We start from the raw sequence: 17,498 nt of genomic DNA on the forward strand, positions 1-17,498 counted from the left end.
GAGAGTGGACATGACCTTAGAGCTGGAAGACCCAGGTTTAAATCTCAGTCCTGTCATCCTCCACAGAAATGATTTTGCCTCTGTAAGCCTCAGTACTGCTCTTCTGTGAAATGGGAATAACATGCCCCACTTCAAGTGGTGGTTGTGATTAAGTGACATTAGATATGTGAAATTGCCCTGCGCAATTAAACATGCTCATAAATACGTATAAGCTTGGAAAGCATCTCCTACATTTAAGTGATGATTTTTCATGAGGGGTCATGTTCATGGTCCTTTAACTGAAACTTCCTTTGCTCACTGACAAGAAGGCAGAACTCTTAGCAAGAGAGGTTTGTCTTACCAGATTGTGAATGAGACGTCAGGAAATAATATTAATAATAGAAATAGGAAAACCATCTTGAGAAAAATTCTTTCGAACTATGCAGTCTTGCCATCTTTTACATCATCTCCATGCTCCCATCCATATAGAAACTAACAAGTATTAAATCTTCAGGCATCTTTGTATTTACCCACATTCAGTGATGATAACTAAGTGGTAACCGAAAGGCAGTTAAGGGCAACACTGCTACAGCCCATTAACGCTCCCTAGTTCTCCCTAGAATTGAAAACAATGGGAAAAGCATTTTGGGGAATATGACATGAATAAACAGAAAAGCCACCCGGGGGTAACTATCAGCAATCTGTGAGCATCTGGCAACCAAAGAGGGTAAAAAGCTTGGAGGAGAAAAAGGGTTGGGTGATGATTATGCAAGCATAGCACTCAACTTCATGAAGTGGAATTTTAGCCGCACTGGGAGGGGCTGGAGAAGGAAATGTGTGTAACCGGCCCTCTGCAGCCATGCGTTCTGCATCTGTGGATTCAAATAATCGTGGATCGGCACACACGGGATCCCGCAGCTACTGAGGGTGGACTGTACAGGAAACAAGGCTTCCGGGGCAAAAAAAAAAAAAAAAAAAAAAAAAATACGTGAATGGGTTTATAAATGTTAGAAGCGCTACCATCAGAAAAAGGATGCAGTTCTTTGAACCTAGAACCAGGGTCTGTACTCAAAATGAAAGTGAGAAGTTTTCCACAATAAATCTGCAGTTTCCGCTGTTTTTTTTTTTTTTTCCAAGAAGCCTAGACACTAGAGATGGAACCAATTTGTTCATGGAAAAAAATAAAGTGCTTTCACCGCCTGCTGTAACTAACTGGTGTTTTCTTCCAACATTTTGAGAACCAAGGACAGGAAAAAAAATGCCACGCGATGAAGAGCTTTTAGTTTTTTAAAGGAGTGATGAAGTTTTTATTTTTTTTAAACATACAGATGTTGGGTTTACATAAATAATCAACTGAAACATGTTTCTCTATATAATTTTCTTGTTGAGCACATAACATGCTTTGCTTTCTCCTGGAAACTCAATGTCAGAGCTATATCATGACTGTTTTTGAACAGATAATTGGATAATTCTTGGGTCAGAATGAAAAAAAATATACACACATAATGAATCTTATTTAAAAGTCTCATATCAAATTCACTTTTAGGAATGCGAAGGAAATCGTCTAACACTGCTTGAAGTAAGTTCTCCCTAAACTTGAGTTCACAGTCTATCAGTTTTTCTAGGAATTAAGTTCTCAGCCTTATTCTTAGGGCTTTTGGACTTAAAATCCAACAGATTAAAAACTACAGCGTTTCAAAAATAAAAGCACGTTTACCTCCAAATCTTCAAGCACAGAGGCTCCTCGTTGCAGCACACAGTTTGGGGATGTCTTTCTACTTGCACTGCGGTCAGGAGCCACGTGTGTTAACAGGACACACAGACACAGCCTCAAGGCAGGCTGTCCTTGTGGAATTATCTCCCCAGCCCCAGGGTGACTGATCCTGAGAAGGGCATCCTTGGTCCCAACAGACACCCCCTGAGAGGAGGCTGGATCCTGCACCCCTTTTGAGCCTCTCCTTTTCTCCAAGAATGGTAGGTCTCTGCCAACCTGCCTGGCCAGTATTCTTATAGTCATAACCGGGTTTTATCAGAAATACAGAGCAGTGATCCTTAAAACGCATTAAGGCATCTTGTTTTAAAGATCCTCCCATCTGCATGTTCCCAGCGTAGCCCTCACCTTACATGCCAGTAAGCTGATGTTAATTAAGAACCAAGGTAAAGTCCACAAGAGACAGACGCTGGAGGCCGTGGAGAAAAGGGAGCCCCCGCACTGTTGGGGGGAGTGCGGGTTGGGGCAGCCACTGTGGAGAACACTATGGAGGTTCCTTAAAAACTAAAAATACAGTTACCACATGATACAGCAATCCCACTCCTGGGCACATATCTGGAGGAAACTAATTCAGAAAGGTAACATGCTCCCCAATGTTCATAGCAGCACTATTTACAATAGTCAAGACATGAAAACAGCCTAAATGTCCACAGACAGAAAAATGGATCTATATATATACACACACACATACACACACACATACACACAATCTAAATGTTCATTGACAGATAAATGGGTGTATATATATATATACATATATACACACACATATATACACACAATGGAATACTACTCAGCCATAAAAAGAATGAAATAATGTAATTTGCAACAACATAGATGGATCTGGAGATCGTCACACTAAATGAAGCAAGCTAGAAAGAGAAAGAAAAATACTTTATGATATCACTCATATGTGGAATCTAAAAGAAAAGAAAAAAGACATTAATGAACTTATCTACAAAACAGAAACTGACTCACAGACATAGTAAACTTATGGTTACTGGGGGAAGTGGGTGGGAAGGGGTAAATCAGGAGTTTGAGATTTGCAGATATTAGTAAACAACCCAATCAAAAAATGGGCAGAAGACCTAAACAAGCAATTCTCCAATGAAGACATAAAACTGAGCACTAGGCACATGAAAAAATAATCAATATCACTAAGAATCAGAGAAATGCAAATCAAAACTACAATGAGGTATCACCTCACACCAGTCAGAATGGCCATCATTAAAAAGTCCACAAACAATAAATGCTGCAGAGGGTGTGGAGAAAAGGGAACCCTCTTACATTGTTGGTGAGAATGTAGTTGGGTGCAGCCGTTATGGAAAACAGTATGGAGATTCCTCAAAAACCAAAAATAGACTTAATCATATGATCCAGCAATCCCACTCCTGGGCATATATCCAGAGGAAACTCTAATTCAAAAAGATACATGCACCCCAATGTTGACAGCAGCGCTATTTACAATAGCCAAGACATGGAAGCAACCTAAATGTCCATCAACAGATGACTGGATAAAGAAGCTGTGGTATATTTATACAATGGAATACTACTTAGCCATGAAAAAGAATAATGCCATTTTGCAGCAATGTGGGTGGACCTGGAGATTGTCAAACTAACTGAAGTAAGCCAGAAAGGAGAAAGAAAAATACAGTATGATATCACTTATATGTGGAATCTAAAAAAAAAAATGATACAAATGAACTTATTTACAAAACAGACATAGAAAACAAACTTAAGGTTACCTGGGAGAAGAGGGGAAGAGGAGGATGGGGAGAAATAAATTGGGGCTTCAGGATTTGTACATACCAACCACTATCTATAAAATAGATAAACAAGGTCATACAGTAGAGCCCAGGGAACTATATTTAGTATCTTGTAATGGCCTATAATGAAAAAGAATATGAAAAGGAATAGATAGATAGATGTATAAATGCTGTACACCAGACATTAGCACAACATTGTAAATCGACTCTACTTCAATAAAAAAAAAATTTTTTTTAAAGCATTAAAGGGAATATGCAAGCAATGTCATCTACAGCCTGCTGGCCGTGAAGACGTGACTTCTGAGAGCTAGGACAGCGCACCCAGCTTGATGGGGAAAGCCCTCTTCACTCTCACAGGCCTGAAATAGAACCACTTTCCTCACCCAGACACAGGCGGGAACAGCAGGGCTGTGACACCCAGCACCAAGAGGCAGAGCACCGGGGAGGCCCGTCCCTCCTGGGTGACGATGAGCCTGGGGGCCAGTTTCCACAAAGCCCAGCAGAAGGAAAAGAAAGCCTCTTCAGAAATACAGTTGGCAAAACACCGAATCCAAAAGACAGTCTGAGAAAAAGCATAATCACAGACACAAAGCCATGGTCCGGACGAGGCCCCTGTGGCACATCCCCTACATGACAGTGGGGTAGCGTGGACCCCCCCCCCGGACATCCTGGACCAGACGGCCCTCCCGGACTCCTCCTTCCTCCATGACACGCGGGGCTGAAGATGGACAGAGAAGGAAAAGTAAACTGAGGAAGGCACTGACAAGGAGCCTCCTCTGTGGCATAAAGTTTACGACTTGAGATCAGAGTTCAAACCCAGACTACTACTTAAAGCCTTACCTCATTTGAAGTACTTAACTGATCAAGGCTTCTACTCACAAACGGTGCTGAGTAAAAGCTGGACAGCCCAGCAGGCCCTCAGCACAGCACCTGATATACAGTCCCCGTGCATCCTTGATGGGGCTACGCTCCACAGCAGCACCGCCCCACCGCTGCCTCCTGTGTGTCCCCACCCAGAACCGACCTCCATCACACCTCTGACACACTCACTCCTACGCTCCTGTGCGTGCAAACCTACCTCCGGATTGTAAGCTCCAGGAGGGCAGGGTTTGCTTTATATTCTCAGTGCCAAGCACGCTCACACGTGCACACACATACACGGGGTTAACAGACGTTTGCTGAACAAACCAGCAAAGGAACAAGTGGTCTGCTTGATCACTTTCACGTCCTGCATCTATATAATCCCAATTTAAAAAGCCTTTCCCCAGGTGACGTTACAGATGTAAAACCAGACTAGACTGACTGAAGCTAATGACCATATCAAGATTCTGCTGCAACACCAGCTAAGGAACACTGCTGAAATGACGATCCCTTCGTCTGGGTGAGTTATAGTCTACACAAACATACGCTCCTATCCCAGTGCTATAAGCAGACTCCCTTATCTGCCAGGGCACGAAAACTGGGCTCCCTTTTAATTGGGAAGATCTACAACCAAACTCCATTCTGGCACAAGTGAGCATCCTTTCCCTTTTTTCCAGAGCTTAACAAACAAACAAACAAACAAATAAATAAATAAATAAATAATGAAAGGAGAATAAGGAGAAATGTAAATTAAGTAGTTAGGATCAAAAAAAAAATCAGAATAAGAGTAGCTTTCCCACAGTGAGCAGGTACCAGGTGCAAGGGCTCCAGAGTTCGTGGCAAACACTGCCGCGGAGGGGCTGCACCTGGATGCTATCCCTGTCCTGGCTCAAGGCATCCTTTCCCATGGCTTCCCAACAGCCACCCTGCCCCCATCCTGACCCTGAGGACACCCCTCCGCGTTCATAGCTTTGGAGAGAAAAATAAAGATTCCCAAATCAGGGGCCATCTGTGAAGGATCTCCCCAGACCTACCCTCCAGCATATTTTATGGATGCAGGATCACTGCTAGGAAGCATCCCGGATGAGCCTCTGCCTCAGCAGTCTGCGTACTTGGTCCTCAATGTGTGTAAGTCCTCAATGACTGGTCAATCATTCAGGACTTACACACAAGCCAGGCTGGCCCCAAAGCACAAACTCAACTTCCTTCTGAGACCTTTTCAGAAATATAATTTTGGCAGAGGCGGGGGGTAGAGGGTGGAGGGGAGCAAACATTAACTCTGCTCTGTGTATGTACAATTTCCATTTGCAAAGAAAAGGTTATTCAAAGACAAGCTCATGTTTCAGTGACTTCCAAGGGGCCGCCACATGAAGGGAGAGCCAAAATAAATCTCAAAGCCATTCCCTCCAACTTCAAGCCTTTGAAATGCCCTGACCTGACCAGGTGTTCAAAGACTGGTGTTTCCAAGTTTCAATTCCAAGAACCATTAAAAAAAAAAAAAAAAACTCTAAAAACTGTGATAGAGTATTTAATGTCATGATTATACCCGATGCAGGTGACAGCCAAACAGGATTGGCTCGGGTAGAAGGCAGAAGGGCCTGCAAATTGTGGGTTAGGACAAATAAAGAGAAAGAATCCACATCTCAGGAAGCACCGTCCAAGAAGAGGAGGAAGGACTGTCTACCTGGAAGTGGCTAAGAGAGTAAATCTTAACAGTGATCATCACAAGAAAAAAAAAGTGTCACTATGTGTGATGAGGGGTGTAACTAGATATACTGCGATCACTTTGTAAATATGCAAATGCTGAATCATCACGTTAGATACCTGAAGCTAACATGTCAATTACACCTTAATAAAAAAAAAAAAATGAAAAGGGTTTAAGAAAAGAATGGGGGTGAGGAGGAGAGGAAGAGAGAAAAAGGGGCAGGGGAGCAACAAAGCCATGTACTGGGAGCCCTGGGAAAGTGCACACACAAAGCGGTGGCAAGGAGAGAGGAGGAGTCAAAACGGGGCAGCCTGATCTGCTGGCGGATCAGACAGAAGCAAGCAGAAAGGACAGAAAGGGGGAAACTTACCCCGTGTCAAAGGGCAGGTTGGGGAGTGGGAGGAAGCAATGAAACACCAATGACAGATGAGATAAGACATTTGAAACCAACGACTGCCTGGAGGTGGCTGGGTGGCGGCAACAGACCAGGAGCAGGCGGGCCAGCCGGTCAGAGAGAAAACAAAGCGCTCTGGAAGGAGGAGAAAGCTGCCCCAGTATGTAGCTGGAGGTGCACATGGGGAGCAAGACTGTGGTTGCACAGGAAACACTACGGAAATTCTGAGCCAAGGGCTGCACCCCCAAAGCTCATCCCCTTCTTCCTCCTACAGGGAGACGGCTGTTTGCAGCCTCTGAGGAGCACGATGCTGGCAGCACGACAAGGTCACCACTACCAAGGGGGGCTGGCTCATGTTCTAACAGTCTCCGGGCGTTAAAGCAGGACAGGTTAGCTTTGACCATCCATCAAGACTTAGGTAGCACCCCAAAGCATTCCACAGGAATGAACATGCTGATGCAGAGAACGTGAAGTCATCTTCTGAAAGGAGCTGGGCTGGCTGAGGAAGGATGGTGGGTCCAGTAACCACACTGGGCCCTGTGCATATGGGGGGGTGCACATGCACACACATGTGTGCATGTGTGATGGTATGCCTGTGTTAGAAGGCTGGAAACTGCCCGCAAGAGTCAAGACTTGAAAACAGAATGTGGTAAGTGATCAGTTATGACGTGCAAAGCCGTGTAAGAAGGAAGGACGTTATCCCTGCAAAAGGACCTAGTGGGAACCCCAGGGAGGACGACTGTTGCCAGGACAAGCCCAGTGAGGTCACAGGGAGGAGGTGACATCCTCTAGTTTTGTGTAAGTTGATCCTTCCAGACTTGGCCAGCGAGAGTGCTGGGTTTTGAGGCAGGGCGCTGTAGTCCTCCAGGTCCTAGCCCAGGCACGGATCCCAACTGGACAACCTCTTCAGTTTCCTCTTCAGTAAAATACAGCCCACCAGTCCTCGGCCCTGGGAACCCAACAGTTCTGGAGAGTCTCACATGCAAATGGCAGCAAAACCAGCTGAAAGCAGAAACGGTGTAAGAATCGAAGATTCCTGAGCAAAAGGGGTGAAAGGAAAGGTTCGAGGATGTGTAACTGGAGCCTAGAAAGGGATCAAAGGGCTTAGAACCGTGCGCCTAGGGTCAGCAGCCCTGGGTTGCAGGGAGAGCCGGAGGTCGGGCCTCTTGTACCAGAAGCGGCTCTAAGAGTCAGCCGAGTGTCAGAATCAGAGGGTTTTATACGTGTCCAAGTGATTGGGTTGATTTTGTAACCTCTTCTAGAACAAAGGGACTGCAGCTGACTCACTTCCAATAAAGGATCTGATGTACGTGTGGAGCTGCTTGGGGCGTCCACTCACCTCCACTCCGCACAATCAGGAGACAAATGCTTTCGAGTGCTGGGCACGCGTCTGAGGACCGGGAGGGGCCTCAGGGAGAGACGGGCATCTCTTCACACACGTGCAAGGCCTTCTCTTGTTAGCACACAAACTCAAAACTTGAGAAACCTTATGTCTCTTCTTTCTTCCTGAACCCAGACCCTCCTTCCAGAGGTCTACTGGCAGGTCTGGCTTGCTACCCTGGGTTTATTTGAGCCAATTACACCACCAGTATGATTACACAAAAAGCTGCATGAAGAACTACCTTCACACAAAAAAGATGTGCTGCGTCCACCCTGCCCTCACACCATACTTGTTTCTGTCTGTCGGTTCTAAACAGTGAGTCCATCCAGGGCTGGGCACAAGCCCTTGTCCTCAGGGTCTGCAGGCCTGCAGCATGCAAACACTCAGCCTCAGGTTTGCTGAATGAAACCAAAGAGCCAAATCATCTTGCCTAAGGAACAACCTCTTGGAAACTCAAGTTTTCTCCTGGATAGGATAAGAGGTGGAGGCAGAGTGCCTCCGGCTCTTGCCCTCATCTTCTGAAAACAAAAGAGCGCTGTCTGGGACACACATTGTATCTTTTCTATATTTCATGCAACAGAAAAATGTATGTAATTAAACCTGATTGTTACAGCAATATCACAAAATAGTTTTAATATGAGACCCATCCCTTTGTGAGCCAATGAAATACAAAAGCAGCCTAGGTTTTAAGTATGGAAAAACTATACCCACACTGGTTATTCTCAAAAAAATTGCATTCGGAGGGGGAAGGGGGAATGTTAATTCTGACACTTCCTTTTCAACCTTGTCCCCTGAGACGCTCTATCTGGAATAACATTGACATACCAGAAACAAACAGGACTCCTTACAATGGCTACAGTTTAACAAAGGCGTCTGGGTTTTTACCTTCCTTGGTTACTGCACAAAAGCAGCAAATGCAAGTACAGTTGCCCCGGCAGCTGGCAAGTTCTCTCCCATATGCGCAGAAGTTGGTGGAACAGCTGGGAAATGCAAGAGTGCTTTTGAACAAGCGGCCAGGCGATCCAAAATAACGCCGCCTGTTCATCTTCTGCACAATGGAAGCGACAGCCCAGCGCAGGTCTGGCGCATGCCCCTCAGCTGCTGCCTCCCTGCCGCCGCCCTGGAAGCTCCACAAGTAGCTACAGATGCAGAGGGATGCAGGAGAGCGGGAACCTTGTGCTAACCCTTTGTGTGCCATCCCGCGGGTGCATGCACTCATTCTGCAGAGTGGGAGAAGGCTGCATTCCGTCCCCAAATGCAAAAGCCATGTATTGCTTTAAAGGGCCATCCCTCCCTGGGGGGATCTTCCAGTCCCAGGCACTTCTTGGTAACAACTTTCAGGTTCTGGTGGCATTTAAAGACATTATAAGGTTTTCAGTGATGCCCATGATGGTTATTTAAAAGATATGTGCAAAAAGCAAAATCAAGAACTAGGAAACAGCAACATTCAGAGGTCTTTCAGAAGGTGCTTAATGGATTATAAGAAAAAAACAAACACTTTCTCCACTTGCGTTTGCTAAACTGAAAAGCTTCCAAGTGTGTTAACCTATGAAATAGCTACTGTGGTTGTTCACTAGTCGTGCAGCTTAACTGGACATATCCAGATCTCTTCACGTCACCTTCCAAAAGTTAGTTTGGCAATTTTCAGATCAAACATAATTGGCCATATCTGAGCAAATAGTTTGCAAATGTTATCTCAGACACCTTCCCTCCCCTGTCAATTTTGTGGCTCATCTTTCAGCAGACTCCAGAAAATATTTTCCAAGTAATGGGCCCACTTGCCAAGACTGGGTCAGCATGATTTTCACAGATACATATTTTTCTCTAGTGCTGTAAACGGCTAGTGAATGAACAAAGAGAATGTGCTTGCTTCTTTTTCTCCAGCTTGTTTGGGTTTCAGTTTTGTGGGGGTTTTTTGTTTTTTGTTTGTTTTTTTCTTTTTTAAAGCCATGTCATCTTGGCCATTAGGATACTGGCTTCAAATTTAACGGAGAGAGAGACAGCTGGAGGGCTGGCCACAAAGTTATACAGTGGTAAAACCACGAGGAAAGCCTTCAGTTCCGGGGGCCCCTTGTAAACTCCTTGGGCAGCTAGACAGTTTTCCATCACTACCAACCCCTTGCTCCCAAAACACACACACACACACCCCACTTGCTGACAAGAAAGAAGAATCGCTAAGTGTACCACCTTGCTGTATCAACTAAGAAGAATAGTGAGTAACTATCAACTCTTATTTCTTTGGATGAATGAAGGGGAGAGAGATTCTGTTCCTAAACAGCATGGTTATCAGTTAACACTCGTTGGGAGGCCACTGTGAACTAGATTCTGCACTGCTAAGTGCCTTCTATCAGTGATCAAGTGTAACCCCCACAGCTTGAAACCAAGGAAATGCTATTATTGTCCAGAAGAGGAAAGTGAGGTTGGGAGAGGCTGAACAGCTGCCCATCACCATAGACCTATAAATGGTGGAGGGGACATTTGAAGCCTGCCGTTCTGACTTCAGAAGCTTGTCCTTAATCATCACGCCTCACTGCCTCCACAACTGGCACTGCACTGGGACCTTCTGAGTCACGGACTGTCATCCCAGAGTTTCAAACATCTTCTTTAAGGCAATACATTTTAAGTACATTCACGACAATGCCACCATCCCATCTTACAAACCAGAGCTCAATAATGCATAAAGATGTGTACATCTTAGGTGCCTGAAAGGAAGTTTAGTCTTAATCCACCAGGCAGTTAATTAAGGTTGGTTTCACTTAATCTTACACACACATTCAGCATGGTGGCAAAGTCACAAGGCTTCTACAGGGTAGGAACTGCTTGCCTTCCTGCAGGGAAAGCCAACAGAGCTCTGAGTTCCATGGAGTTCCTGACCCCAGGCCCACTTGCCTAGTGAGACACCACACAAGGCAGAGGATAGCTGTTTCTGACTCTCTTTGGAGTTGTCAGTTAATTCTAGGGGGTTTAGTTGTCTTTATATACCTGGAGCTTTAAACAAAGAGTTGGTTTAGTTGAGGCCCTGTCCCACACAAAAGTCAGCCACCTGTGGAAAGCCAATCTAACCCTAATAGCTAACACTATCAAACCAAACCTGGGGTTACAGCTGACCCCTTCACTCAGCAATCCACAAAAACTTTTCAGGAACAGCCTTTGCATAGAAACTGGGAGGAGCAAACAGTACCCCTTAGAACAGGACAGACTTTTGGTCCCAGAAACCTCTTTAAGCCGGTTTCCCCAACTGTAAAATAGAAATAACCTGCTTTGGAAGAGGCTGGGAAGTTTCAAAGAGAATGGTGAAGGCCCTCCCCAAGTGTATGTAAGTTTCTCTCCTACATAAGCACCTCGTAAACGCCAGCGCCTGCCCTTTGTCTACTTCTGAAGGGAGTGGCGGCAGATAAGATAAGAAAACGTGAATTCTATCCATTGATTTCTGCTAGATAAGGTTTCACGCCAGAGCAGAGGGCCCAGGGTTTCTCTTCCGCAGCACCTCCTCTGGCATCCAGCTCCCGGGAAACGTCTGTCGCCCGCTGGGGATACTGCCCCCGCCGTTTCAAAGACGGACTTGTACACAAGTCGGGGTTGTGCATAAAGTTACCATAATCTCGGGGTGAGTGGGGAACAAGGGGCCCTCTTCATCTCTCCATTCTCTGTGAGGATCTTCCCGCTGCAACCAACTGTCAAGACTTCACTGGAGCTGTAATGCCTCCGCCAGGAGCGCTTAACCCCCCGCACCTGACCCAGATTGCGGCCTGGACTGGAGCCGCCTGGCTGCTAACTCACAATAATGCAATTACCGCCTTCTGGAGCTCCCCTCCAGGTGCCGGGGGCTGCTGCTGTCACCCCGGGACTAAACCACTCCCTTCCGGGAGTCCGAGCGGAGGGGGGTGTGGCTCGGCGGGCTGGCTGGGCCGCGGGCGCGGGGACCTCACGGATGCGAGGGCCTCGAGGGGGCGCGACCCTGAGACCCAGAGGAAGCGCGCGGGGACCGCTGCAGCCTTCGCCACCAGCCCGATGGGGAGAGGAACCGGCGGTGTCACAGTTCTGGGCACAAGCGTGCCCCTCCCCGGGTCACCCCTTCCCCGCCCCTCCTCCCCGCCTAACGGGCCGCCCCGCTAACTTCCCGAAACTCCGCGGAGGGAAATCCTGACCCTGCCGGCACCTCCGGGAGGCGCGCGCCCGGGCGCGCCGGGGACGGAAGTGGCTGGGAGCCGCGGCCGCGCCGCGCCTTTGTTGCTGCTCCGGGACCCCGCGGGCCCCCGGGAGCGCCCCATCGCGGCGGCCGGGGGATCAACCAACCCTCCCTGCCCGCCGCCCCCGCAAGACCGCCTGGAGCCCGTCTTAACTGACCCCACCTCCGGTCCCCGAAGGAGAGCGTGCCGCGGCGTGTCTTAGTGTCTGCCAGCCGGAGCACTTCGCACGGATCCCTGCCCTCGGCCACCAAGCACAGGGACTCTCCTCACCTTCCGAGCTTTCCCTAGACTTCTGGGGGCCAGAATCGCCGCTCCCCGCCGGACAGCGGCTGGGCAGCCCCGACTCTCGGCAGCGCCACGGCCACTCCCTGCCTCCTTTCACGGAGCGAGGACCGGGTCCCCCTCCCGGGATGATTCACTGCTCCTCACCTGGAGCCTCGCTCGAGTCCCCTCCCTTCCGTCGGCCCGCGCCGCAATCGGGAGCGGGCGCCCTCTGCCGGGCCACGCAGCTAGAACTCCCGGCCGGAGCGGGTCGGAAACAAGAGCCTAGCTGAGTGCAGGGAACCCCGCGCCTCCGCAGCCACCTCTTTCTGAGAAAGGGCCAGCGCGCCAGGGCCGTGCTGGGCCGCCAAGCCCGGGCAGGGACCGACACCGCGTGGAGAGGACGGGAGCTGTCCCCGCGCCCCGGGGCCCCTGCGCGCCCGGAATCGCCCCACTTGCGGGCCAGCCGGTCCAGTCCTGCCACCGGGAGGCGTCCCCAGGAAACCATCAATTGCGTGTGACTGCCAGCTTAAAAACCCTGGAAAGGGAGTTTTACTGTGTCAAAACGAAGTTTGGGTCCTGGTTCTCAGTAACCCTCTTCTGCCTGAATTAAAGGGACAGAGAGGAGGACGGTGGCCTGTCACACCCCGCAGTCCTAGGACTTGGAAAACGTTTGCGGCGAGCTTCAGGGACAGTCGCAGCCTCCGTCGAGCCCAAGGTCTGTCCGGGGGCTGGAGGCCGGCTGGCGTGTAGCTCCCCAGCCCGGGGAGGGGGGGAGTGGCTGTCCAATGACTCGCTCTTTCGTCCGAGTAAACAAACTTCCCGCAGGTGAGCCTGCTCCCCACCCCCACCCCGCCTCCGCCCTGCCCCAGGTCCTGGGTGCAACTTTGGAGGGGTACCCGGTGGAGGGAAGAGGACACCTACACGCTACGCTTCGCGTCCACGGCCAAGCGCGTCCACGCGCGCGCCCCAACTTCCCGACCGCGCTCACCTACCCGGCGCGCTCGCCCACCTGCCGGCCGGCCGCCTGCACACAGTTCCCCACGGCGACGAGGGTGGCGGGGGCGCACACTCGTCCTGGAGCTCGCTGGCTCTCCGCGAGGGGCCCAGGAGAGTCTGTCCTGACCCCGGTCCCCGCAGCTGCCGGAGCAGACAAGTTGCGAGGCAGATCAGGCCGCGCCAGCGCCTCCTTCCCCGAGTGCGGGCGCGCGAGTCCCGGCGCGGCGGGCGGGCGCCGGGTATTAATTGTAGGGCCCCCGGGTGTCGGCCGCCGCCGGGCTCTCTGAGTGGCTCGGACCGCGAGCCAGGCCGGCGGGGCCGGCGCGACCCACCCCCTCGGCGCGCGCACGCGCACAGCGGCTCCAGGAGGGGGGCCCCCGAGACTCGCCGCGCTCCCGCGGCTCCAGCCCCGCCGCTACCCTGAGGCCCGAGGGGCGCCGCTGACCTCAGGGACCCCCCAGCGGGCTCTGAGTGTCCGGCGGCTCCAGGAATAAAAGCCGACAACCTGTGCTAACGTTGTAGCCAGTGACGCTCCGGGCCAGTTGTCAAAAGACGGTCCTGGTGCGGCCACTCACGACTGTGAAAAAGTCACGTCACCCTTCGAACTGCGAGTCCCTACAGGGGGCCATCCCCTCTCTCAGTGTTCTCATACTTTACACATTCGCTGATGAGAGCCTCCTGCCCACCCAAAACGCAGATTGCTAGCGCCCCCCCCCCCACGATGTCTGATTCTTTAAATCTGAGAGGGCCAAGTTGCGTTTTTAACAAGTTCCCAAGTGATGCTGAGGCAGTTGTGAAGGCTGAGTGAGTTAAGGTTCGTGAAGTACTTAGTAATCTGCAAAGCGTAGGTAAATGTAAACCCATGAAATCCACCTGTGCTACTTGTCTGTTTCACCAGCTAGGGCTCCTGTTAATCTCCCTCCAACCCCCTTCTTTTCCTCCGAGTCTTAGATTCCTATTTTCCCTCCCCAGTATGCACTCCTCTCAGAAAAATGCAAGGTGGGTGTGTTAGCTTCCTAGGGCTCTCATGACAAGCTACCGCAGACTGGGTGGCCTGGACCCCAGAAGCTTATTTTTTCGTAGATCTGGAGGCTAGAAGTCCAAGATGGAGGTTCAGTTTCTTCTAAGACCTCTCTCCTTGGCTGGCAGATGGCTGCCTTCTGTGTGTGTCTGTGTGCTAATTTCTTATAGAGACACAAGTCATCCTGGATGACAGCCCACCTGTAAGACTTCATTTTAACTAAATTACCTCTTTAAAGACCCTACAGCCAAATAAAGTCACATTCTCAGGCACTGGGAGTTAGGGCTTCAACAGATGAATTTGGAGGAACACAATTCAGCCCATAACTAAGATTCACTGCCCCTAAAATCCTACAACAGTAGATCCAGCCTTCTTTAGCCCCTACTCCATCCCTACCCCTCCACTGTAGGCTGGCCTGCATGCACAGTTGAGCGCTGTGATTAGAAGCAGAGAGGATTTAAACCCCAGTAAAGAAACAGCCTCTCGACTCAGCTCATGGTCCTCAAGAAGACACCAGGACAACACTCTGATGTGTGAAAAAAATGTTGGGAAGTCTATCAGGAATTTGGAACCCCTACCCAGCAAACATTTCAGAACCAGCCCTTTATGGTTTGTTAATGACTCAGTACAGAGTCACCCTTACCTTTGTCCTGCCTTTGTTGGAGCTTTGCCTTCTGTCTGGCGTCTCTGGAAGGCTCCTGAAGGAGGGAGTATGTTGAATAAACACAATAAAAACTCTTCACTCCTCCTGCTATCTGTGCAAGCCCTGGCGGCATTTAAACTAGGGAAGGCAGGAAGAAAGCAAAGACGTGGGCTGTTAGCACTGATCCTATGCTAACTAGAGCCAGCTGATCTTCCGCAAATCAGTTATAGCCCTGAATGTGGGACTGTCCCCAAGCCTCATCCCCAGTCCTCTGCTGGTTCCACTTTCTATCCTTGCTTTATAGCTTCACAGAACACCAGGCTAGATCCCTCCCCAGTCTCCAGATCCAAGTGGCTACTGGATTAGCCTAGGCCCTCCAAACTCAGTATGCCCCTCTGTTCCACCCCACCACCATCGCACGGCAGAGGCCCTTTGTAACATCAGCCTCCTAATTAGACCCGCTGCTCTGGCCTGCCTTCTTGGCCAGCATCCTCCATGTTGCTGCTTTAAGGATCTAGTTGTCCTGTGCCTTTTTAAAACCTCTCAATGGGTTCCCTTTATGTTTCAGGAGGAAATTCAAGGTCCTTCACTCCCCTCCTTCTGGAAGCTCATCTCTGATCATTTCCCAATCTGTGCCCTTCACTGGAGCCACAGGAACCACGCACAGTGCTTGCAGACTCAAGAGGGGCCATGCTCTCTGAACACAAATACCCAAGACTCTCTTGGTCTGGCATCTCTGGAAGGTTCCTGAAGGAGGAACCATGTTGAATAAATAACAGTAAAAACTCAGTGTCACTCCTGGTCTCCTCCAGAGTCACCAGGTCTAGGAAGCCCCCCTGACCCCTCCTGAATTAGGGGTCCCCTTGCTGGCACCCCAAGTGCATCTCAGTCATAGCACTTAGAATATTGGCCATAATTACTGGGTCACCATCAGCGTCCTCCATTAACCCACGAGGTCCTGGAGGACAAGCACTTTAGCCATTTTTGTAAGTCTAGCTTGAACTTGATGATCCAAAAAAAACAACAAAACAAGAACAAAAGAAGTTTGCTTTAAGGAATGAATTACTTTTGAGAAATTCCAAAGGTTTAGTCAAACTTAGCATCTGTTAGCAAAGACTTTATTTGGAGCAGTCTTCACTTTTTCTGACTGTCCTTTGTGAACACCCTCCCTTAAGTTACTTCCTGTTTGAATTATAGGTTCATCCTTCAGAATCTCTAATTAACTTCCCTGCTTCCTAAATAGCCAGGATGCCTGAGGGTTTTTCAAGCTGTTCATCACGAAATCAGTTTTATGCCTAAATATGAGAATTTTTTAAAAAAATGAAACAATTAAAAATACTTAAGTGTATCCTGCCTAGTGAAACTTAGTATTGTTTTCATGAAAATTTTGTTAACTATAATTGTGAGTTGGGCATGTGTGTGTGTGTGTGTGTGTGTGTATACAGAGCTGTTGTGTCATCAAATTTATTCCTTCCTGTGGGTCATGGCTACAGCTGGAGTGACACTGTCTCATGCTGGAGTTGTGCTCTCCAGAGGGGACACATAGTTATAAAGACATTGGAGAGGGAGGTCGTTAAGCAGAAAACATTTTCTGGAAAGATGCTCTGAGCCAGGCTTTTCATCCAGGCATTGGCAGAGTGGAGAGTGAAACACAGTGCTGCCCGTACACACAGTAGGCGCCACATAAGTGCTTTTATTGACTGGTGTACATATGGAGATGGGTCAAGACGTACAAGATGTGGGTGTGGGAAGTTCTCTTGGCTGGAGTCTGTCCAGGAGTAATAAGAAATGAGATCACTGACATGGAGAAGAGGAGGGAGGCCTGCTGCCACCAGGCATTGCTGGTGTGCCCTGAGGTTTCCAAACACAAGCGGAAGTTGCAGTGGCATGGGATTTCCTAACCCAGTTTCCATCACGAACATTCCCAGATCAAATGCTATGAAGCGCACCCTTACTAAAATAAAAACACTGCTTTCTCTGGGTCAGAGTCAGAGGTGTAGACCTGTGGTGCTCAAAGCCGTGAGTTCAGATGAAAAGCCAGATTTTCTCATCTCTGATAGTCGACTTGTCTGGAAAGCCCATGGCGAGAAGGGCAGGAATGAGATAGGATTACGTAACAGAGAAGTAACAAGTGGCCCTTATAAAGCTGTAACCTTGAGAGTTATGCCAAGTATTTCCATCCATTTTAAATGCCTCTAACCAAGGAGCCTAGATCCAGCCCACAAACATTTAGAAGGCTATGTTCTCACTCCCTAGACTAAAGTTTAGAATCTGTAAAAGCAGGTTACCATGTAAATAAAGAATACATATTACTTCTACTATTTTTTTTTCCCCACTGCTGAAGTCATTCTGATTTGGGCAGATTAGAATAATAAAAACTTGGGCCAGGGGGATATAGACAAGATGTGGGGGGAGTTGCTAACTTTCAAAAAATCTTAGACTTGTTTTTTATTGAGGTAACATTGGTTTAAAACATTATGTAAGTTTCATGTGCACAACTTTCTCTGTCTATTTCTGTAGACCGCCA

At 48.8% G+C, this 17,498-nt stretch overlaps 1 protein-coding gene across 7 annotated transcripts in view; it reads right to left on the reverse strand.

Moving 5' to 3' along the window:
* The window catches only part of SVIL (supervillin), a 214,933-nt gene extending 201,130 nt beyond the window's left edge, over nt 1-13,803 (reverse strand). For 2 of the 7 annotated variants that reach the window (XM_074358441.1, XM_045519224.2), the window contains exon 1: nt 13,321-13,601. The gene's annotated coding sequence lies outside the window, so the exon portion shown is untranslated. Of the gene's footprint in view, nt 1-12,317; nt 12,449-13,303 lie in introns of those variants that run through there. The other 5 variants (XM_074358440.1, XM_045519221.2, XM_074358438.1 and 2 more) reach the window with 4 other exon arrangements.
* Nucleotides 13,804-17,498: the final 3,695 nt, after the last annotated feature.

Source organism: Camelus bactrianus, chromosome 35, assembly GCF_048773025.1.
Source record: "Camelus bactrianus isolate YW-2024 breed Bactrian camel chromosome 35, ASM4877302v1, whole genome shotgun sequence".
NCBI classification, from domain to species: Eukaryota; Metazoa; Chordata; class Mammalia; order Artiodactyla; family Camelidae; genus Camelus; species Camelus bactrianus.